Source organism: Pristiophorus japonicus, chromosome 13, assembly GCF_044704955.1.
Source record: "Pristiophorus japonicus isolate sPriJap1 chromosome 13, sPriJap1.hap1, whole genome shotgun sequence".
NCBI lineage: Eukaryota > Metazoa > Chordata > Chondrichthyes > Pristiophoridae > Pristiophorus > Pristiophorus japonicus.
This window is the reverse complement of record NC_091989.1, coordinates 68,964,891-68,990,728: the sequence shown is the minus strand read 5'-3', so window position 1 is coordinate 68,990,728 and position 25,838 is coordinate 68,964,891. Positions and strand designations below refer to the sequence as shown.

General features: G+C 48.9%; 1 pseudogene; it reads right to left on the bottom strand.

Moving 5' to 3' along the window:
• Positions 1-3,490: 3,490 nt before the first annotated feature.
• LOC139278107 (uncharacterized) overlaps positions 3,491-25,838 on the bottom strand; it is a 52,126-nt pseudogene continuing 29,778 nt past the window's right edge.

Sequence of the window (25,838 nt, the reverse complement as noted above, 5' to 3'; positions counted from 1 at the left end):
GAGGATGATCAATCCAGCGTGGATCAAGCGGCACAGGCAACCCAACCCGAGGTACAGGCCGAAGAAGTGTATGGGGTATATTCTTTTACCAAAAGTCCTCCGATAATGCTGGAAGTTAAATTAAATGGGGTTCCAGTATCTGTGGAATTGGACAAGTATCTGTGGAATTGGTGTGAGTCAATCAATAATGAGCCAGAAGGTTTTCGAAAAGCTGTGGGACACTAAAGCAAAAAGACCCAAACTGAGCCCAATCAATGCGAAGCTGCGTACCTATACCAAAGAGCACATACCAGTCATTGGCAGCGCTGCAATAAAGGTATCGTACGATGGAGCTGTGTATGATTTATCGTTGTGGATCGTTCCAGGCTACGGTCCAACACTGGTCAGCAGGAGCTGGCTTGAGAAAAATTAAATGGAACTGGAACAATATTAAAGCCTTATCAATGGATGACGCTTCGTGTGCTCAAGTACTGAGCAAGTTCCCCTTGTTATTCGAATCAGGCATCGGCAACTTCACGGGAGCCAAGGTGTAATCCACCTTGGCCCGGATGCAAGACCCATTCATCACAAGGCTCGGGCGGTTCTGTACATGATGAGGGAGAAGGTCGAGATCGAACTGGACAGACTTCAATGGGAAGGAATCATATCACCAGTCGAGTTCAGCAAATGGGCCAGTCCAATTGTCCCAGTGTTGAAAAGTGATGGCATGGTCGGGATCTGCGGTGACTAAAAGGTAACGATCAACCCGAGACTAGATATAGAATCAGTGCCCGTTACCCAAGGCTGACGACCTGTTTGCAACACTAACGGGAGGGAAGTCGTCAAGATGACATCCTGGTCACCGGTCGCGATGCCACTGAACACCTGCACAACCTGGAAGAGGTTCTACGTCGTCTGGACAGAGTTGAACTCAGGTTAAAATGCTCCAAGTGCATTTTCATGGCACCAGGTCGAATTCCTGGGGAGAAAGATTGCAGTAGACAGCATCAGGCCTGCGGACTCGAAGACAGAGGCCATCAAGAATGCACCCAGACCCCAGAGTATGACGGAGCTGTGTTCGTTCCTGGATCTTCTCAACTATTTTGGTAACTTTCTACCTAATTTGAGCACATTGCTAGAGCCTTTGCACATGTTTCTGAGAAAGGGTAATGACTGGGTTTAGGGCAAATCTCAAGATAGAGCCTTTGAGAAGGCGAGGAACCTGCTATGTTCCAATAAATTACTGGTACACTATGACCCATGTAAGCGGTTAGTGCTGGCCTGCGACGCCTCATTATATGTGATCGGGAGCGTGCTCCAGCAAGCCAATGTATCAGGCAAACTCCAACCAGTTGCATACGCATCCAGAAGTCTGTCTAAGGCTGAAAGAGCCTAAAGTATGGTAGAGAAAGAGGCTTTAGCATACATATATGGGGTTAGGAAAATGCACCAATACCTGTTTGAGCTTCGGTTTGAGCTTGAAACAGACCACAAGCCGCTTATTTCATTGTTTTCTGAGAGCAAATGTATAAACACCAATGCCTCATCCCACAACCAAAGATGGGCACTGACATTATCTACTTATGATTATGTCCTCCGCCACAGACCAGACACTGAAAACTATGCTGATGCAACTACCATTGCCCACAACCGGGTGGAAATGCCGCAGCCTGCAGACTTGCTGCTGGTCATGGATGCCTTTAAAAGCGAGGGGTCAAAAATCACGGCTCGCCAAATTAGGACTTGGACCAGCCAGGATCCTGTACTGTCAAGCGTAAAAAAAGGTGTGTCCTTAATGGAAATTGGTCTGCCATTCTCAGGGAAATGCAGGATGAAATTAAGCCTTATAGCCGCCGCAAAGATGAATTGCCTATTCAGTCTGATTGTCTGTTATGGGGTAATCGCGTTGTTATGCCAAAAAAAGGCAGGGAAACTTTTGTGCGCGATTTACACAGTACCTACCCAGACATTGTCATGATGAAGGCCATTGCCAGGTCTCACGTTTGGTGGCCCGGCATTGACTCGGACTTGGAGTCATGCGTACATCAGTGCAACACTTGCATGCAACTGTAACGCACCTGTGGAGGTTCCGCTGAGTCTGTGGTCATGGCCATCGGCAAAAAGTTTTTAGTGGTAGCGGACGCTTACTCCAAATGGACTGAATGCGTAATCATGTCATCCAGCACGTCTACAGCCACTATTGAAAGCCTCCGGGCCATGTTCGCCACCCATAGCCTGTCCGACATCCTTGTCAGCGACAACAGACTGTGTTTCATCAGTTCGGAGTTCCACGAGTTTATGACCCGTAATGGCATCAAGCATGTCAGGTCTGCTCCTTTCAAACCCGCGTCTAACGGTCAAGCGGAGCGGGCTGTCCAAACCATTAAGCAGAGCCTAAAACACGTGACTCACGGCTCCCTACAGACCCGCTTGTTCCGCATTCTGCTCAGTTAATGGACGAGACCCCAATCGCTCACCGGAGTCCCTCCTGCCGAGCTGTTAATGAAGCGAGGCACCAAAACCAGGCTCTCCCTTGTACACCCGGATCTCAATGATCACGTCGAAACCAGAAGGCAACGGCAGCAATGGTACCATGATCACACGGCCGTATCACGTGACATTGCTGTTCATGACCCTGTGTTTCTCCTGAATTATGGTCATGGTCCAAAGTGGGTTGCTGGCACTGTTTTGGCCAAGGAGGGGAACAGGGTGTTTGTAGTCAAACTGTTAAATGGCCAAACATGCAAGAGGCATATCGACCAAACCAAACTGCGATTCACAGACAACCCAGAACAAATTGAAGATGGCATCATCATCGACCAACCAACACACATCCAACCGTCAGTTGACCCTTGTGTCATTCACGAAGCCGAACCTACCATCCCCGACAGTCCTGTCAGACTGACTGCTCCGCAATGCAGCAATGGTCCTACTAACTCATCCAAGCTTGGGTTCGAACTGAGGCGATCAACCAGGGAGTGGAAGGCCCCAGACCGTCTCAACTTGTAAATACAACCTGTACCAGGGACTTTGGGGGGAATGGTGTTATGTATGTTAACTGGGTTTTACCTGCCACCGGAGGGGCGAACTATCGGAGTCCTAATGGTCACTGGCAGACACGTGCAAGCCGTGTATATAATGTTGGCAGCCATGTTGAATCCTCACTTTGAGAATAAATAAACTGGAGTGAGGTCATGCCTGAACTAGCTCACCGTACTTAGCCTCATGGAGTTATTCGATACTTAACAAGGTTATTAGATGAGAAGGGGGTGCTAGGGTCACAAGGTGAGTCCAGCGCTACACACAGCATATGCACAACAAAAGCACCACCGCTATCAAAATCATCACAGACATCACATTTCATGACCATCACCAAATTCTGCATTGCAATGATTCTCATGAGGCCATCATTATTTAGAGAACACTTTTAGAAATCATCTATCATATATTATTGGTCGGATATGAGTGGGCGTGGCATCTATTGACTTTACATCATGCAATGGTGTATACTTTACTCACGTGGCATCAAAGCAGGTTCTGCTGCTGCTCGCGTGGCCAACTGGGGGTGGCACCCCACTAGTGCCAGCACCCGCTCCTCGATGTCTGTCAGCTCGCTGATGACTGGTGGCCCCCCACCCGTGCACCACCGCTCGGCCCTATTCTTCGAAAGCTTCTTCTGCAAAAGGTAACAATAGCACGACGTGACATAAGATCATTGCGTAAGAAAAAAAAAGAAAAAATCAAAGAGCAAGTTATTATTTAAATGCAGAAAGATTGCAAAGTGCTGTAGTCCAGCGGGACGTGGGGGTACTTGTGCATGAAACACAAAAGGTTAGTATGCAGGTACAGCAAGTGATCAGGAAGGCCAATGGAATCTTGACCTTTATTGCAAAGGGGATGGAGTATAAAAGCAGGAAAGTCTTGCTACAGCTATACAGGGTATTGGTGAGGCCACACCTGCAATGCTGCGTGCAGTTTTGGTTTCCATATTTACGAAAGGATATACTTGCTTTGGAGACAGTTCAGAGAAGTTTCACTAAGTTGATTCCGGGTATGAGGGGGTTGACTTATGAGGAAAGGTTGAGTAGGTTGGGCTTCTACTCATTGGAATTCAGAAGAATGAGAGGTGATCTTATCGAAACGTATAAGATTATGAGGGGGCTTGACAAAGTGGATGCAGAGAGGATGTTTCCACTGATGGGGGAGACTAGAACTAGGGGGCATAATCTTAGAATAAGGGGCCGCCCATTTAAAACTGAGATGAGGAGAAATTTCTTCTCTCAGAGGGTTGTGAATCTGTGGAATTCGTTGCCTCAGAGAGCTGTGGAAGCTGGGACATTGAATAAATTTAAGACAGAAATAGACAGTTTCTTAAACGATAAGGGGATAAGGGGTTATGGGGAGCAGGCGGGGAAGTGGAGTTGAGTCCATGAACGGATCAGCCATGATCTTATTGAATGACGGAGCAGGCTCGAGGGGCTGTATGGCCTACTCCTGTTCCTACTTCTTATGTTCTTATCATTGCTAGGTACTGTCACAAAGACTGATACAACACATAACCGACAGATGTAATCATGATTATGATGATAATTATCATTATTTACCTAAAGACATACACTGTCAACACAGGCTTTGTGTAAAACATTCCCGGTATAAGTGCAAGAAATCACAGCTGATTTTAATCACTCATTACATTTACAATTCAAATTATATAAATATATAAGTAAATGTAAATAAATGTAATACTTACTCTGGCGGAGCCGACAAGGTCGTTCCAGTTCTTGCGGCACTGGTTGCTCTCACGCATCTCATTCGGCGCCGACAAGACCACCTCGGCTATGTCGGCCCATATCTTCTGGTAAATCACAACCACCCCGGGTCAATTGACCCCAGTGTGACTCCACTTCCTGCAGGAGGGAGGCATTTGCCTCGGCGGAGAATCTCCGAGCTCGTTTTCGTCCTCCCACTTCTAGTTCCTCTCCCACCTCACTGCTCTCACCAGCGTCCTCAACCTCCATGTCTTCTATTTAGTTATATTTTTTTCCACCAAATCTCCGTGCAAACAAAGTTATTTGTGCTCTCAATTCTTTTTACTGCTGCTAAATCTCTTTCCTACCTCCCACAACAGCCAAACAAGCACACAACACACCCACACACGCTTTCAGTTACTCTCTGCTCCCCTCTCTCTCTCCTCTTCTGCGCATGTATTGATGACCCCTGACCTCCTAAAACGCGGGGAATGAAGTTGCCATGGTGTTGCTTTGGACGCCGACAGTTTATGGCAGAAGGGCAAAAAATTTACCCCTAACGCCCATTTCACATCGCTCACGGTAATACCCACTTTATAAAATGGAAAGTTGGGGTTTTGAAAATGGGCAATAATCTGGCGATCTCAAAACCCATAATAAACGCTAACGCTGGAAATAACGCCCATTTTTGGGCAATCTGCACAATAATGGAAAGTCTAGCCCACAGAGTCCTACACACACACTCAGTGACAGACATGCACGCACACACACACACAGTGACACACACACACGGACAGCGACACACACACACACACTGTGACACACACACACACGCGTGCACTCAGTGACACACACACAAACACACACACACACACAGTGACACACACACATATACGCACACAGTGACAGACATACCCAGTGACACACACACACACACACACTCAGTGACACACGCACTCAGTCACACACACACACACAGACACACACACACACAGTCTCACACACACACACAGTGCAACACGCACAGTCTCACACACACACGCACAGTGACACACACAGACACACATACACAGTGATACACACAAACACACACACAATGACACACACACACACACACAATGACACACACACACACCCAGTGGCACAAACACCCAGTCATGCACACAGACACACACACACACACAGTGACACACACACACACACACACACAAACAGTGACATAGCCTCATCCAGTGACATACACTCACACAACGACACACACACACAGTGATAGACACACACAGTGACACACACGCATACACACATACTGTCTCACAAACACACACACACAGTGATAGACACACAGTCTCTCTCTCACACACACACACACACACACACACACACACACACAGTGATAGACACACACAGTCTCACATACACACACATACACGCTCAATGATACACACACACACCGACACACACTCACTCAGGGCTAGAATTTTCACTTTTTTTGCATGCTTACCGCCCACTTAACGACCATTTTAATGCTGAAATGACGTATAACAGCCCATATATCGCCCATTTAGCCACAAAATGGAAACTGACGGGCATTTTTTGGAAACTTATCGCCGAGCTTTACTTTCCCCATGTGATTAACACCGGGAAAAAATAATACCGCCCGTCCACTTTTTTTGGCCGGAATCAGCAGAATGGGCGAAATCAACTCCCATAATATCACCCAGCGTTACTTTCCGCACAGATTAAATGCCGAGATTCAATAATACTGCCCGTCCACTTTCTTTTGTCGTAAAGAGCATATTTACCGAAACTAGCGGTCATGAGATCGTCCATCATCAATTTCACCACCTCCCACACATATTGCCCACAATATCGCTCGCCCAAAAAACCATCCACAAAAAGTGGGACTAAACGGAATGAATCACAGCGTTATGGACGCCATGTTCTAGATCACATGTTGCATCCTTTAAAAAGCTGCTGTGCTTCAACCTCGGGGGAGTTCGATGTACTCTGGAAGTCGTTGGAGTTGATGTGAACATCTGTACAAACATCTTGACCATACTGTGACCGATTGGAATTGAATACGTGTCTTCATCGGAACATTCCTTGTTTGTAACCAATCGATGGAAAACAGAGAGCTACTGCAATGGGGCCTGTCCTTTCTCACCCTCGCTTGATGACCAATTACATGCAGCAGAGTTGACATCGCCGAAGGTACGCTCCACTGTATTGTGTGCCCAATGTAAGCCATGACAGACTGATGAGGAGGACCAGACGTTACACCACCCGCAAGTTCATGGAGAAGCATTCTTACCTCGACTTGCCCGACACCACCTGCCTTCGGAGACTGCGCTTCCACAAAGAGGTTATCACTGAGGTATGCCAGCTGAAAGGGGAGATCTGCAGCCTGCCAGCACCATCAGTACTGCACTGTCTGTCGAGGTCAAAGTCACAGTAGCACTGTCATTCTACGCCTCGGGTTCTTTTCAGGCCACAGCTGGCAACATTTGTAGACTTTCTCAGCATGCCATACATCACTGCATTAGACAGGTCACTGAAGCCCGGTACGCATGCAGGAGGGACTTGATCAGCTTCCCTATGACCAGGGAGGTACAGAGTGAGAGGGCTCTAGGATTCTCCAGAATTGCAAACTTCCCCAAGGTGCAGGGTGCAATAGACTGCATGCACATCGCGATGCGGGCATCTTTTCAGGAAGCTTTTCAGCAGTGACAGGATCGGTCCAAGTCAGCATGAAAGGGAAATCATGCTTGACAAATCTTCTGGAATTTTTTGAGGATGTAACTAGTAGAATGGACAAGGGAGAACCAGTGGATGTGGTGTAGTTGGACTTTCAAAAGGCTTTTGACCAGGTCCCACACAAGAGATTGTTGTGCAAAATTAAAGCACATGGTATTGGGGTAATATACTGACGTGGATAGAGAACTGGTTGGCAGACAGGAAGCAGAGAGTCGGGATAAACCGGTCCTTTTCAGAATGGCAGGCAGTGACTAGTGGGGTGCCGCAGGGCTCAGTACTGGGACCCCAGCTATTTACAATATATATTAATGATTTGGATGAAGGAATTGAATGTAATATCTCCAAGTTTGCAGATGATACTAAGCTGAGTGGCAGTGTGAGCTGTGAGGAGGATGCTAAGAGGCTGCAGGGTGACTTGGACAGGTTAGGTGAGTGGGCAAATGCATGGCAGATGCAATATAATGTGGATAAATGTGAGGTTATCCACTTTGGGGGCAAAAACACGAAGGCAGAATATTATCTGAATGGCGGCAAATTAAGAAAAGGGGAGGTGCAACAAGACCTGGGTGTCATGGTACATCAGTCATTGAAAGTTGGCATGCAGGTACAGCAGGCGGTGAAGAAGGCAAATGGTATGTTGGCCTTCATAGCTTGGGGATTTGAGTACAGGAGCAGGGAGGTATTACTACAGTTGTACAGGGCCTTGGTGAGGCCTCACCTGGAATATTGTGTTCAGTTTTGGTTTCTTAATCTGAGGAAGGATGTTCTTGCTATTGAGGGTGTGCAGCAAAGGTTCACCGGACTGATTCCCGGGATGGCAGGACTGACATATGAGGAGAGACTGGATTGACTGGGCCTGTATTCACTGAAGTTTAGAAGGATGAGAGGGGATCTCATAGAAACATATAAAATTCTGATGGGACTGGACAGGTTAGATACAGGAAGAATGTTCCTGATGTTGGGGAAGTCCAGAACCAGAGGACACAGTCTAAGGATAAGGGGTAAGCCATTTAGGACTGAGATGAGGTGAAACTTCTTCACTCAGAGAGTTGTTAACCTGTGGAATTCCCTACCGCAGAGAGTCGTGGATGCCAGTTCATTGGATATATTCAAGAGGGAGTTAGATATGGCCCTTACGGCTAAAGGGATCAAGGGGTATGGAGAGAAAGCAGGAAATGGGTACTGAGGTGAATGATCAGCCATGATCTTATTGAATGGTGGTGCAGTTCAAAGGGCCGAATGGCCTACTCTTGCACCTATTTTCTATGTTTCTATGTTTCTATGCAGAGGTTTTATGGAACCGCAAGGGATTACATTCCCTGAATGTGCAACTGGTTGTCAACCACCAACAAATTTTTATGGCAGTGAATGTTCAATTTCCAGGCAGCATCCAAGATGCTCACATCCTGCGTGAGAGCACTATATCTGACTTGTTTAACAATCAGCCACAAGGTCAATGCTGGATGCTTGATGACAAAGGATATGGCCTCGCCACCTGGCTGATGACCCTCCTGCGTGATACCCACACCGAAGCCGAGAGACGATATAATGAGAGTCACAGAGCAACTCGCAATATCGTGGAGAAAACCATTGGTATGCTTAAGCAACGCTTTACATGCCTTGACCACTCAGGAGGCGAGCTCCAATACCACCCTGAGCAGATAACTCAATTTGTGGTGGTGTACTCCATACTACACAACTTGGCCATCAGGAGGGGACAATAATTGCCTGATGAGTCTGACAGTCCGCCTCACCAGAAAGAGGAAGAGGAGGACGTGGAGGCAGATGCTGACATTGGCCCAGAAAATCAGGCTGAGGCTGAAGCTATGCCCCCACCCCTCTATAGACAGCTTGAAAGGGCCCGTGGTGGCATGATAGCTGTAAGAGCCTTACGTCAGGAGCTCATCAATGATCGCTTTGCCTGAAAGAACGTTGGTGTTATTTACAAGGCTGGGTGTGCAGGTGATACATCAATGGTGGGCATCACCTTGGTGACAGTTAAAGTTTAAGTTGATTGAAGTTAAGTGTGATTATACCCTTTGATGTTACGGAATCACCAGCGTGTAACAGTGCATCTATCTGAGCCAATGCGCACAAGGTTTTGTTCAATAAAAAACATTTAAACTGAACATTTGTCTGTACAAATCAACCTTCCCCCCCTCCACCGCTTCTCCTCCCCACCTCTACCCCTTCCCCTTCACCTCCTGACTCCAACCCACCTGGCCGAGGAGCTCCTCAGGTGATGTTTTATTGGCGGGGGGGGGGCGGTGACGGGCGAACTGCTGCTTGGACGAATTCAGGAGAGGATGGTTCTGAGATTTTGTTGGACAAAAACTCGGAGCCAACTATGTTCTTGATGCTTAGTAGGCTTTTTGCTGCTGGTGAATCTCCCTCGTACCTCGCACCACAGCCACACACGCCTTCAATCCCTCTCAGCTCCCTCTCTCTCTGTCTCCTCTTCTGCGCATGTCATGATGACCCTTGACCTCCTGAATCGCGGGAATCGAGCATTGCCATGCCGTTGCTAAGGACGATGACTTTTTACGGCAGAAGGTCAGAGAGATTTAACGCTACTGCCCAATTCATATCACTCGCGGTAACACCCATTTTAAAAAATGGAGACTATGTGCTTTGAGAACGGGCGAGAAGCCGGTGAACTGAAAACCCTTTTTTAACGCACACGCTGGAAATAACATTTTTGGGTGATAAGCACAAAAGTGGAAAATCTAGCCCTCAGTGACACACACACAGGGCTAAAACCTCCACATTTGCAGTGTGGCTGGCGTTTTTAAAATCCCACTTTTACGTGGAGCTGAAATCTGAAAGATTTGCCTGAAAGAGCGTTGATGTGAGTGACAACGCTGAAACACTGCTGTGTGTGTGCAGCTCAGACATCAATGGCGCCCATCAACTTGGTGCCAGTTAAAGTTTACATTGATTGACGTTAAGTTGTATTTAACCCTTTGATGTTAAGGAATCAACCGTGTGTAATGGTGCAGCTATGAGACAATGCGCAACAAGGTTATGTTGAATAACAAAAGTTTAATACCAACATTAGTCTAAAATCATAAGTATCACAGCCAATAACACCCAAACCCCGCCCACATCCCACTTTTTCCACCGTTGACATAAATCACATGTTCAACATGTCCAGCAATACAGAATACGAAGACAAAGCAGGAGCGTGGTCCCCAGCCCTCATACATTGCACCAAATTGCATACACGCAGAGGGAATTTGCAGGATCTTGCGGAGACATTGTTGGTGATATATCTCCAGCGGCTTGAGGTGCCTTCTATACATCGTCCATGCCTCTGATCCATACAGGAGGGCGGGTATTACTACAGCCCTGTAGACCATGAGTTTTGTGGCAGTTTTGAGGGCCTGCTTTCAAACACTCTTTTCCTCAGGTGACCGAAGGCTGCACTGGCGCACTGGAGGCAATGTTGAATCTCCGCATCAATGTCTGCTTTTGTTGATAAGAGGCTCCCGAGCTATGGGAAGTGGTTCACGTTGTCGAGGGCCGCGCCGTGAATCTTGATGACTGGGGGGCAGTGCTGTGCAGCGAGGACAGGTTGGTAGAGGACCTTTGATTACGGATGTTAAGCGTAAGGCCCATGCTTTCATATGCCTTGGTGAATACATTGACTATATCCTGAAGCTCAGTCTCTGAATGTGCACAGACGCAGGCGTCGTCGACATACTGCAGCTCAACGGCAGAGGTGGGGTGATCTTGGACCTGGCCTGGAGGCGGCGTAGGTTAAACAGCTTCCCACTGGTTCTGTAGTTTAGTTCCACTCCAGCGGTGAGCTTGTTGACTGTGAGGTGGAGCATGGCAGCGAGGAAGATTGAGAAGAGGGTTGGAATGATGACGCAGCCCTGTTTGACCCCAGTCCGGACGTGGATTGGGTCTGTAATGGATCCATTGCTCAGGATCACGGCCTGCATGTCATCGTGGAGCAGGCGAAGGATGTTGACAAATTTTTGGGTGCATCCGAAATGGAGGCAGATGCTCCATAGACCCTCGCAGTTGACAGTGTCAAAGGCAGTGTAAGATCGAAAAAGGCCATGTATAAGGGCGCTGCTCCCTGTATTTTTCCTGCAGCTGTCGTGCTGCAAAGATCATGTCTGTTGTGTCCCCATAGGGGACGAAATCCGCATTGTGATTCCGGGAGAAGCTCCTCAGCCACAGGGAGAAGATCGTTGAGGAGAATTCTCGCAAAAACTTTCCCAGTGGTTGATAGCAGGGAGATTCCCCTGTAGATGCCGCAGTCGGACTTATCCCCCTTTTTAAAGATGGTCACGATCACTGCATCTCTGAGATCTCCCGGCATGCTCTCCTCCCTCCAGATGAGAGAGATGAGGTAATGTATCCGTGCCAACAGCACCTCTCCGCCATACTTTAGCGCCTCAGCAGGGATTCCATCTGCTCCCATAGCCTTGTTATTCTTGAGCTGTTTTATGGCTTTGCCTACCTCGTGCAACCTTGGGGTTTCACTGAGGTGGTGACGGGACGCATGCTGCGGGATGGAGTCGAGAACACTCGAGTCAAAGGCAGAGTCTCGATTGAGGAGATCTTCAAAGTGCTCCTTCCAGCGGGCCCCGACAGCCTCGGTGTCCTTGATGAGTGTTTCCCCGTTCTTGGCCTGCAGTGGGGTGGGGCCTTGGGAGTTTGGACCATAGGTGGCCTTGATTGCAATGAAGAATCCTCGTATATCGTGGCTGTCGACCAGTTGTTGCATTTCCTGTGCTTTCTCCATCTACCAGCTGTTCTTTAGGTCCCGGGTTTTTTGTTGGACCTCAGCCTTGAGCCGCCTGTAATGTTGCTTTGCTGTTCCCGAGTTGAGTTGTTGCTTGAGGCTCAGAAATGCTGTTCTTGGATCTCCTGATCATTTTCATCAAACCAGTCCTGGTGTTTTCTGGTTGATTGACCAAGTATCTCTTCGCAGGCACTGGTTATAGAGGCCTGTAGGGCAGACCAAGCGCTGTGGGCATTCAGCATCTCAGGGTCATCAAGGCATGGCAGATGAACTGTGAGGTGCTGGCTCTATAGGGCTCTCTTAGCTGGGTCTTTCAGTGCCCCGGCATTAACTTTTTTGCGGCACGGCTTCTGCTGTCCCCTCCACTTTGGGGCTATGTTAATGTCGATCGGATTAGGCGTTGGTCGGTCCAGCAGTCATCAGCTCCTGTCATGGCGTGGGTGATGCGTACATTCTTGCGATCCCTGGCTCGGACGATGACATAGTCAAGCAGGTGCCAGTGTTTAGAGCGAGGGTGTTGCTACGATGCCTTGTATTTGTCCCTCTGGCAGAACAGGGTGTTGGTGATGAGGAGTTTATGTTCTAGACATTTTGTCAGGAGTAGGGTACTGCTGGAGTTGGCTTTCCCTACCCCCTCTCTGCCAATCACGCCTCCCCAGAGGGCTGTGTCTTTTTCCGACACTGGCATTAAAGTCACCTAGATCAATATGTCGTCCATGGGTATGTGGGACAGGGATGTCTCGAGGTTGGAATAAAAAACCCTCTTTAGCCTCATCCGTTGCATCGAGTATTGGGGCGTACGCACTGATGACTGGCGCATTGGTTCCGGGATAGGGTAAGTCGAAGAGTCATGAGGCATTCGTTAACCCTGCAGGGGGAGTCTTTGAGGCGATCGACCAGCTCATTTTTGATGGTGAAGCTGACTCCGTGAAGGCGGTGTTCTTCCTCTGGTTTTCCTTTCCAGAAAAAGGTGTAACCTCCACCTTATTCCTTGAGCTGGCCTTCCCTTGCCCGCCGGGTCTCGCTTAGGGCGGCGATGTCGATGTCAAAGCATCTAAGTTCCCGAACAACTATTCCGGTGCAGCATTCCGGCCTGTTGCTGTTGGAATTGTCCATGAGGGTCCTGACATTCCAGGTCCCGAACTTCATATTAACGAAGTGGAAGATGACTGTGTGTGAGTTCACACCGGCCACCACACGAGCTTAGCTGAGCAAGGTCTTGGTCCAGTAGCAAGGGGGTCCAAGACGACTGGAGACCAGGCACTGCCGAATTGTCTACAGCAAGGTGTTGGCCACAAGCTCGGCGCCGAGTAACACCATTGATGGTAGGTGGCCCGAGGCTTGGTTGGGGGGCAGGCATTAGGAAGGTCAGCTGTCCGCTGGAGTTCCGAGGGATGTTTTAAAACGTTTTCTCCAAGGTTTCTGTAAAGTCCTTACTCTACAGTATGAAACCACACAAGGCACATTCTGTGACCTTAACTCTTTATTCACAGGACTCCAAAGACGATGACCCTGCGGGGACCTCCCTTTTTATACGTGTGATCAGGTAAGGAGGGTCTCCCACAAGTTCACCCCTTGTCGTCAAGGTGTGCATCTAGGTTGAGTGTATACAGTAATACAATGGTGTTACATTGTGGTTACATACATGACATCACCTCCCGCCCCAAAGTCTTATTGGGATCATAGGTTTAGTCTTTCAGGTGGTCTACACTCCCTCGTGGAGTGCCGCAGTTGGGGCTCTGGTTGTTGGACACTGACGTGAGTGTCTGTCACCTGTGGTGATTCCGGCCTGTCCAGGCTGACCGTAAGGACTGTGCATTCTTCTGATTGCTCTTGTTGCTCGTTCACTGGCGGTGTTGTGAGCTCCATCTCATGGTCTTCTTCAGGGTTGATGCTGAACCTTATTTTTACTTGGTCCAGATGCTCACGGCATATCTGACCATTGTTGAGTTTTACCACGATGACCCTATTCCCCTCTTTGTCAATTACAGTGCCCTCAAGCCATTTGGGCCCCATGGCATGATTGAGGACGAATACAGGATCATTTATTTCTCTGCATCTCCCCCTCGAATTACGGTCATGGTACTTGTTTTGTGACTTGCGCTTGCCCTCAACTATGTCGGTCAGGACTGGGTGAATGAGGGACAACCGAGTTTTGAGTGTCCGTTTCATTAGTAACTCTGCGGGCGGAACCCCCGTGAGCGAGTGTGGTCGAGATCTATAGGCCAGCAGAAGACGCGATAGGCGGCATTGTACGGAGGGTCCTTGAATTCTGAGCATACCTTGCTTAATGATTTGGACTACACGTTCTGCCTGGCCATTGGAGGCCAGCTTGAACGGTGCAGTCCTGACATGGTTGATGCCATTGCCCGACATAAACGCTCGGAATTCGTAGCTTGTGAAACATGGGCCATTATCACTAATCAGAATGTCCGGCAAGCCATGGGTTGCAAAGATCGCACGTAGGCTTTCCACGGTGGTGGATGACGTGCATGAATTCAGAATGATGCACTCGATCCATTTCGAGTACGCATCTACCACAATAAGGAACATCTTTCCCATGAACGGGCCCGCGTAGTCAACATGAATGCGTGACCATGGCCTGGAGGGCCAGGGCCACGGGCTGAGCGGGGCCTTCCTGGGGGCATTACCCAGCTGGGCACACGTTGTGCACCTGCGAACACAGTGTTCCAGGTCTGAATCAATTCCAGGCCACCAAACGTGTGACCGGGCAATGGCCTTCATCAGCACAATGCCAGGGTGCTCGCTGTGGAGTTCCCTGATGAATGCCTCCCTGCCCTTCTGGGGCATAACTACCTGGCTGCCCCATAGTAGGCAGTCGGCTTGGATAGAGAGCTCATCCATCCATCTGTGGAATAGTCTGACCTCCTCAGAGCATGCTCCGTGTGTGGGCGCCCAATCCCCAGTCAGGACACATTTCTTAATCAGGGATAGGAGGGGATTTTTGATCTGGCGAGCTGTGATGGGGGAGCCTGTGCTCTCAAAGGCATCGACAGCTATGACCATCTCGGCGCTTTGCTCCGCTGCCCCCTCAGTGGTGGCCAGTGGAACCTGCTGAGCGCGTCAGTGCAATTTTCAGTGCCAGGCCGGTGCCGGATGGAGTAGTCATAAGCAGCCAGCGTAAGAGCCCATCGCTGTATGTGAGCAGATGCGTTGGCATTGATAGCCTTGCTGATTGACAGCAGGGATGTTAATGGCTTGTGGTCCATCTCTAATTCAAACTTCCTACCAAAGAGGTACTGATGCATTTTTTTACACCATAGACACATGCAAGCGCTTCCTTCTCGACCATCCCATATCCCCGTTCTGCTTGAAAGAGCGACCTGGAGGCATAAGCCACAGGTTATAGTTGACCCTCAGCATTGCCCTGCTGCAACACGCACCCAACCCCTTGGGACAATGCATCGCATGTCAGAAACAATTTTTTACAGGGGTCGAACAGGGTCAACAACTTGTAAGAACAAAGTAGATTTCGCGCCCGATCAAAAGCCCGTTCTTGACAGTCCCCCCAAAATCAATCGCAACCCTTATGCAGAAGCACGTGTAGCGGCTCCAACAACGTGCTCAAGTTCAGCAGAAAGTTCCCGAAATAGTTCAACAGTCCCAGGAATGAACGCAACTCCGATGTGTTGCAGGATTCTGGGTGCTCGTCGAACCGCCTCTGTTTTGGATTCGGTGGGCCGAATCCCATCTGCAGCAACCCTCCTGCCCTGAAACTCAACCTCAGGAGCTTAGAACACATATTTAGACTTCTTGAGTCGCAGGTCTACCCGGTCCAGTCGGCGTAGCATCTCCTCCAGGTTGTGGAGGTATTCCTCGGTGTCTTGACCTGTGATGAGGATATCGTCCTGGAATACGATCATTCTAGGAATGGATTTAAGCAAGTTTTCCATGTTTTGTTGAAAAATCGCGGCTGCTGATCGAATGCCAAACGGGCACCTGTTATAAACGAACAGTCCCTTGTGCGTGGTGATGGTGGTCAGTAGTTTAGATTCATCGGCCAGTTCCTGGGTCATATAGGCTGAAGTGAGGTCCAACTTGGTGCCAGCCAGTGTGGCGAAGAGGTCCTCCACTCTTGGGAGCGGGTATTGATCTTGTAAGGACACCCGATTGATGGTGGCCTTGTAGTCGCCACAGATCCTGACAGAGCCATCCGCTTTTAGGACGGGAACGATGGGGCTTGCCCAGTCGCTGAATTCAACAGGCGAGATGATGCCCTCTCTTAACAGCCGGTCCAATTTGTTCTCGATCTTTTCCCGCATCACATACGGCATCCCTCTGGCTTTGTGGTGCACTGGCCTGGCGTCCGGGGTGATGTGTATCACTACTTTAGTGCCTTTGAAAGTCCCGACGCCAGGTTGGGATGGTGAATCGAATTGTTGTCGGACTTGTGAGCATGAACTTCGCTCCACAGATGACATTGCGTGAACATCCCCCCATTTCCAGTTCATCTCGGCTAACCAGCTCCTCGCCAACAGTGTCGTACCATTGCCCGCGGCAGTCGATTCACTAACCCATTGTGTGTGACAGCCAACATTGCACTGCCTAGCACCAGAATGATTTCTTTAGTGTAAGTCCGTAACTGTGTCTCAATATGTGTTAATTTGGGTCTACAGGCTTTAAGTGGCCATAGCTTCTCAAATTGCTGAACGCCCATGAATGACTGGCTGGCCCCAGTGTCCAGCTCCATGTGTACTGGGATACCGTTTAATAAGACCCTCATCATCATTGGTGGCGTTTTGGTGTATGAACTGTGAATATTCGCCACATGGACCCGCTGAACCTCGGCGTCCATCGATTTGCCTCAAAAGTCATCCTGCCTCAAAGAACCCTTTTCTGGTCCATCGACCTCATATATTAGTCTGGTTGCAGGCTTCCTGCACATTCGAGCTAAGTGGCCACTGAGGTTGCCGTTCCTGCAGACAAACTGTTGAAATCTGCAAGATCTAGCTGAGTGTTTTATCCCACACCTCCAGCATGAGTTAAAGTTTCCATTGTTGGGAACAAAGGGACTCTGGCCAGGCATTCCGCGCTGACTGTCCCTTTGACTGCTCTTAAGTACCCTATTAGTGGCCACATTGTCCACTGTGATGGCGTGAATGTCTATTCAGCCTGCCATTGTCTCTGTTGAAATCGTACTCTGGGGTCTATTGTTGCCTTGGGAGTGTTGGATTGCCCCTGCCTGCCTGCGGGGCTCTGAGTCACATCGATGATCTTGACTCCGTGATCCATCGCCGCGTTAGAGGCAGAATTGCGCGCGTATATTATTTTCGTCTTTTCCTCCCCCGCCATGAAAGTTTGAGCTATCAACGTCGCCGCTTCCAAGGTCAAATCCTTGTTCTCAATTAATTTGCGGAAAATTCTCGCATGGCCGATGCCCTCGATAAAGAAGTCCCTTACCATCTCCCCCCTGAGGCGTCTGTGAACTTACAGAGGCTTGCCAAACGCCGGAGGTCCGCTATGAAGTCCAGTATGCTCTGTCCTTCACGACGTCGGTGGGTGTAGAATCTGTGTCGGGCCATATGTATGCTACTCGCCGGTTTGAGGTGCTCCCCGATCAATTTGCTAAGTTCTTCAAAGGTTTTGTCCGCTGGCTTTTCGGGTGTTAGTAAGTCCTTTACAAGCGCGTAAGTCTTTGGTCCGCAGCTGGTCAAAAGGTGAGCCCTTCGCTTGTCGGCCACTGCATCTCCCAGCCATTCTTTTGTAACGAAGCTTTGCTGAAGCCTCTCGACAAAATCGTCCCAGTCTTCCCCAACACAGTACCGTTCCTCTGTGCTAATGGTGGCCATTCTCGTGGGTCGTGAATTCCCGTTTCTCGTCGCCAATGTAAAGTCCTTACTCTACAGTATGGAACCACACGAGGCACATTCTGGGGACAAGTTCACTCTGTGACCTTAACTGTTTATTCACAGGACTCCAAAGACGATGACCCTGCGTGGGACCTCCCTTTTTATACCTGTGTGATCAGGTAAGGAGTGTCTCCCACAAGTTCACCCATTGTGGTCAAGGTGTGCATCCAGGTTGAGTGTATACAGTAATACAGTGGTGTTACATTGTGGTTACATACATGACAGTTTCCAAAGTTATTTAAATGTTTCTCCAAAGGTTTCCAAGTTGTTTTAAAGTTTAAGGGCTAGAATCTCCACTTTTGAGCTTATCGCCCAAATATGGCCATTATTTCCAGCGTGGGCGGTAAAAAAGGGTTTTGAGATCACCAGCTTCTCGCCCATTCTCAAAACACCTAGTTTACATTTTAGAAAATGGGCGTCACCGCAAGTGATATCAAATGGGCGGTAGCGTTCAATTTTTCTGACCTTCTGCTGTAAAGTGTGGCCGTCCCTAGCAACAGCATGGCAACGCTCGATTCCCGCGATTCAGGAGGTCAAGGGCCACCATGACATGCGCAGAAGAGGAGATAGAGAGAGAGGAAGCTCAGAGGGACTGAAGGTGTGGCTGGGTGTGGTGTGGCTGCTTTGGGGGGAAGGAGGGAGACTTTAGAGCTTCACAGCAAGTAGGCAAACAAAAAATAGCTGCTAACAGCCACATATTTGACCAAATTTGCCCTATAATGGAGGGAGAGGAGAAGGCATCACAGCACGCTGTGGAGACTGACGCTGGAGAGAGCAGTGAGGTGGGAGAGGAGCACATTGGAGGCTGCAAAAGAGCCAGGAGGTTCTTGGACGAGGCAAATGCTTCCCTCCTGCAGGAGGTCGAGTCACACTGGGGTGATTTGATACAGGGAGGGCGTGGGAAGCCCACCCCAAAGGCCTACCAGAGGATATGGACTGAGATAGCAGAGGTGGTCTCGTCGGCAACCAACGAGGTTCGTGAGGGTAACCAATGCCGCAAACGATGGAACGGCCTTGTGGGATCCGCAAGAGTAAGTATTGTATTGATTTACATGTACTTATGTATTTATATAATTTGATTTGTAACAGTCATGAGTGACTATCAGCAGATGTGAGGTCTTGCACTTTTACCGGGAATGTTTCACTCAAAGCCTGCGGTCACGGTGTACATCTTCAGATAAAGAATGACAATGATCATAATAATGATGATTACATCTGTCGGTTATGTGTTGTATCAGTGTCTGTGACAGTACCTAGCAATGATGTCAGGCAATGATCTTATGCCATGTCGTCCTGTCACCTTTTACAGAAGAAGCCATCAACAATGAGGTCCGTGCAGAAGCGAACGTGTGGGAGGCCACCAGTCCCCAGTGACATCACTGACATGGAGGAGTAACTGCGAGCACTCGTGGGGAAGCACCCCCGGACAGCCTCTGCAGACCCTGAAGTGATGCCACGTGAGTAAAGCTTACACCATTGCGTGATGCCACATCAACTTATATCTGACCAATCATGTATGATAGATGATCTCTAAGAGTGTCATAGAAATAATGCTGGCCGAATGAAAATCATTGCAATCCACAATGTGTTGATGGTCATGAAATATGATGTCTGCGATGATTTTGAGAGCAGTGGTATTTTTGTCATGCATATGCTATGTGTAGCGCAGGAATCACCTTGTCATCCTAGCACCTCCTTCTCCTCTAACAATCTCATTTGTGTCTTGCAGCTCAGCCAGCAGCACAGCACCGGGCAAGGCCACAGAGGCCAGAAGGTGGGGGCACGGGGCAGGAATCGACAGAAGATCCTACTACATCTGGTGCTGAGGAGCTCCGATTGTCGCCTGTCAATCTGCTGGGTCTGTCCTCAATGGATGAGAGCGCGGACTTTGAAGAACCTGCATCGCCATGCTCCAGAACCCATTCCACCCCAAGGCCATCTAGTGGTCCTCTGGTCATTCCTGCCTCTACGCTGGCCCCAAACACCTCGCCACAGGGCACCCCATTTGTCCCCAGGATGGCGCTGACCACGCGGAGGCCTTGTGGACGTGGCAGGTCTGTTCCACGAGCGCAACATGACAGCGGAGAAATGGTTCAGTTGTCCAGGAGGACTGTAGACATTGGTGACCAGCTCATCGAAGCATTGGGGGGCATATCCCGACACCTGGCCACCATGACCGAATACATTCCGTGCATGGCAGAGTCCCTGGATGCGATAGCCAGGAACACTGCTGCCATAGCCCTCCCAGTGGTCACCGAGCGCGGCACTCCACCCCTAGTTTCCGTACCACCTCTGCGAATGACAGATGCGAGCAAGGAACAAGATCCTGCTGTTGGAGCGGATTTTTGGACATATACTTGATTGTATACGGGACCAAACATTTGTTTTATTTTCCCCTTTAAATGAATTTTGTAAGGGACAATACTGATGCATTATGCTTTAAACAGTTAGACTTTAAGGTAGGCTGGCCTTGAGTTAATGGAGATAGGAAAGTGAGATAATGAACACTGGAGAGTTAAGTGCTGGGTATGTTTGTTTATACCGGTGTCAAGAGCCTGCACTTGTTTATACTGCCCTGTCACAATGCAGGATGGGTTATATCAAAAGCTTAGCCTTCGATAGTCAAAGCTTTGTAGTGCTAAAGCATGTGTTGTAAAGTGACGTAATTTGTAAGATAAAAGAACTTCACTGCAGATACCAATTTGAGAAGATGGTTCAAAGACAGGGGTCTTTAACACTTCTCCCAAAGATTTGTCTCTGATTTAATAAACCTCTCTTTATATAATTATACAGTCTCGGAAATATTTTTCCACAACACTGCTTCTGCATCAGAAAATGTTGCCCCCTCGGCACCCCCCAGCCCCCCGCTCCCATACCCGTGCAACCAACGCATCTGCCTTCATCCCCCCCAATGAGGCACCGCCTGAGGAGGTCCTCGGCCAGACGCCATGGAGCGAGAAGGGGAAGGGGTAGAGGTGGGGAGAAGAAGGGGAGGGGGGAAGGAAAGTGAGGTGCATATGCTCAGTGATGGCTGTGTTATATCTCCATCTGGATGTATGCAATTTGTTGCAATGTATGAGGACTGGGGACCACGTTCCTGCTTTGTGTTCTGTGTTGCTGGACATGTTGAACATGTGATTTATGTCAATGGTGGAAAAAGTGGGGTGTGAGCAGGGGTTGGGTGTTATTGGCTGTGATATTTATGATTTCAGACCAATGTTGGTATTAACCTTTTGTTATTGAACATAACCTTGTTGCATATTGTCTCAGATAGCTGCACCGTTACACACTGGTGATTCCTTACTATGAAAGGGTTATATACAACATAACATCAATCAACGTAAACTTTAACTGGCACCAAGCTGATGGGCACCATTGATGTCTGAGCTGCACACACACAGCCGTGTGTCAGCATTGTCACTCACATCAGCGCTCTTTCAGACAAATCTTTTGGATATCAGCTCCTCGCGTAAGAGTGGGATTTAACAAATGACAGCCACACCACTGGCATCAATACCAGTTAGTTCCACTTTTTGTGGGCGGTTTTTTGAGCGGGCGATATTATGGCCGATATGTGTGCGAGGTGGTGAAATTGACGGTGGGCGATCTCCATGGCCACTAGTTTGGGTAAATATGCTCTTTACGGCCAAAAACAGGCACCAGGCATTTTAGGCCCCAAGTTCCCACATGATTTGCTCCTGATTTTTAGGAGCAACTGGTGTAGAACGGAGTATCTTAGAAATCAGAATTCTCCACATTTAGTTTGCTCCAGTTCTAGTCAGGTAGAACAGTTTCACTTTGGAACAGAATTTTTTTTCAAAAGGGGGCGTGTCCGGCCACTTACGCCTGATTTCAAAGTTTCGTGAGTGAAAACTTACTCCAAACTAACTTAGAATGGAGTAAGTGAAGATTTTTGTACGCTCGAAAAAACCTTGTCTGCACTTTAGAAAATCAGGCGTAGGTTACAAATTAGGCTTAGGGAACGAGGTGGGGGGGGAGGGGGGGGAAGGGAAGTCATTAAATTCTACAATCAATCCTTAGTTATACTTATACAAATATTATACAAATAAATCCAACCTGAATAAAAATTTATAAGCAAAGAAAAGATTAAATAAACCATGTTCCTACCTGTGTGAAAGTGCTTCAGGCAGGCCTTTCATGTTGGAGACAGGCAGCGGTGTGGCGTCAGTGTCTCGACGGCAGCGGCAGCAAGCTTCGAGCTGGGCTGCAGTGCTTGAGGCAGGCCTTCATTCTCTTCGTGGCTGGCCGCGAAGAAGCAGCACCGGACGGACCCGAGGCACACACACACACAATGACATACACACCCAAATGACACACACACGCACCACACACAGTGACACACACACACACACCCAGTGACACAATACACACAGACACAGTGACAGACACACACAGTGACATACACCCACCCACACCCAGTGACACACATCCACCCACACCCAGTGACAAACGCACAAACACAGTGAGACACACATACACACACAAACACAGTGACACTCTGTGACACACACGCTCCCAGTGACACACACACACGCACACAATGACACACACACACACACACACACACAAACAGTGACACACACAAACAGTGACACAGACACACCCAGTGACACACGCACACACACAGTGACATACACCCATCCACACCCAGTGACACACGCACACACACAGTGAGACACACGCACACATACACACACAAAAACAGTGACACTACGTGACACAGACACGTCCAGTGACACACACACACGCACACACATTGACACACACACAGTGACACACACACACACACACACACAATGACACAAACTCAGTGACACACACCCACTCCGTGACACACACTCAGTAACACACACACACACACACAGTGACACATGCACACACACAGTGGCACACACACACAGTGACACGCACACACAGTCAGACACACACACACACACACACACACACACACACACACACACACAGTGCTACAGACACACACCCTGAGGGCTAGAACTTTCAAATGGGCGACATTTCTGACGTGGGCAGTAAAAAAGGGTTTTCAGATTGCCGGCATCTCGCCCATTTTCAAAACACCTAGTTTACATTTTTGAAAATGGGTGTTACCGTGAGCGATATCAAATGGGGGGCAGCGTTAAATTTTGTTGACCTTCTGCTGTAAAGTGTGGTGGTCCTTAGCAATGGCATGGCAACGCTCGATTCTGCAATTCAGGAGGTCATCATGACATGCGCAGAAGAGGAGACAGAGAGGGAGCTCAGAGGGACTGAAGGCGTGGCTGGGTGTGGTGCGGCTGCTTTGGGAGGAAGGAGGGAGACTTTAGAGCTTCACAGCAAGTAGGCAAACAAAAAGTAGCTGTTACCAGCCACATATTTGACCGAATTTGCCCTAGAATGGAGGGAGAGGAGGAGGCATAACAGCACGCTGTGGAGACTGATGCTGGAGAGAGCAGTGAGATGGGAGAGGAGCACATTGGAGGCCGCAAAAGAGCCAGGAGGTTCTCGAACGAGACAAATGCCTCCCTCCTGCAGGAGGTCGAGACACGCTCGGGTGATTTTGACACAGGGAGTGTTATTATATATGTAAACTTGTATTTACTCTGTACAGCCACCAGAGGGCTCATCCTCTGGAGTCCCCAGGGGTCCCATAATCCCTTGGGAGCACAGGTATTTATGGAGGCTTCACAGGTTGGAGAGGCACTCTGGAGCCCTGCAATAAAAGACTAAGGTCACACTTTACTTTGAGCTCACAGTGTTCAGTCTGACTCTTTCTCCATATGCAACAACTGGTGATGAGGTACAGATAGCTAACCCAAAGATGCAGAGAACAGTGGGCATCCTGGAGAAATTCTCGGAGGAAGATGATTGGGAAACTTTTGTGGAGCGACTCGACCAATACTTCGTGGCCAACGAGCTAGATGGGGAAGAGAGCGCTGCCAAACGAAGGGCAATCCTCCTCACCGTCAGTGGGGCACCAACATATGGCCTCATGAAGAAACTGCTCACTCCAGCGAAACCCATAGAGAAATCGTATGACGATTTGTGCACACTGGTCCGGGAGCATTTGAACCCGAAGGAAAGCGTTCTGATGGCGAGGTACCGGTTCTATACCTACAAAAGGTCTGAAGGCCAGGAAGTGGCGAGTTATGTCAACGAGCTAAGACACCTTGTAGGACATTGCGAATTTGAAGGACATTTGGAGCACATGCTCAGAGACTTTTTCGTATTTGGCAATGGGCACTAAAACCATACTTCGCAAACTTTTGACTGTAGAGACCATAAGCTTGAGTAAGGCCATAGCGATAGCCCAGGTGTTCATTGCCACCAGTGACAATACGAAGCAAATCTCTCAGCACACAAGTGCTACTACATGTACTGTGAACAAAGTGATGTTGTTTTTGAATCGTAACGTACAGGGCAGGTCACACATGCCTGCAGCTGCACGTCCGCAGATGTCTCAGAGTCCACCATCAAGAGTGATGAATGCAAGGCCATTAACACCTTGTTGGCGCTGCGGGGGTGATCATCGTTTCCATTCATGCCGATTCAAAGAGTACGTTTGCAAGAGCTGTGGAACAATGGGACACCTCCAACGAGTGTGCAGGCGAGCTGCAAAACCTGTTACACCTCCAAACCACCATGTTGCAGAGGAGGACAGATCCATGGAGGATCATGATGAACCAGAGCCTCTGATAGAGGAGGCAGAGATATATGGGGTGCACACATTCACCACGAATTGTCCCCCGATAATGCTGAATGTTGAACTAAATGGACTCCCGGTGTCAATGGAGCTGGACACAGGCGCGAGCCAGTCCATCATAGGCAAAAAGACTTTCGAAAGATTGTGGTGCAACAAGGCCTCAAGGCCAGTCTTAACTCCAGTTCGCACGAAACTAAGAATTTACACAAAAAAACTGATTCCTGTAATCGGCAGTGCTACCGAAAAGGTCTCCTGCAATGGAGTGGTGCACAAGCTACCGCTCTGGGTGGTACCGGGCGATGGTCCCATGCTGCTCGTCAGAAGCTGGCTGGGAAAGATACGCTGGAACTGGGACAACGTCCGAGTGCTATCGCCCACTGACGACACTTCGTGTGCCCAGGTCTTAAACAAATTTCTTTCGCTGTTCGAACCAGGCATCGGGAAATTCCAAGGAGCAGAAGTACAGATCCACCTAATTCCGGGAGCGCAACCCATCCATCACAAGGCAAGAGTAGTACAGTACATGATGAGAGAAAGGGTAGAGATCGAGCTCGACCGGCTGCAAAGAGAGGGCATCATTTCACCGATCGAGTTCAGCGAGTGGGCAAGTCCTTTTGTCCCAGTCCTCAAGGGAGACGGCACCATCAGAATCTGTGACGATTACAAAGTAACTCTCAATCGTTTCTCCCTGCAGGACCAATACCCACTACCAAAGGCCGATGACCTCTTTGCAACGCTGGTAGGAGGAAAGATTTTCACGAAGCTGGACCTGACTTCAGCCTAAATGACACAGGAACTGGAGGAATCATTGAAGGCCCTCACCTGCATTAACACGCACAAGGGACTTTTTGTTTATAACAGATGCCTGTTTGGAATCCGATCAGCAGCGGCGATATTCCAGAGAAACATGGAAAGTTTACTGAAGTCGGTCCCGCACACCGTGGTCTTCCAGGATGACATCTTAGTCACAGGTCAGAACACAGTCGAGCATCTGCAGAACCCAGAGGAGG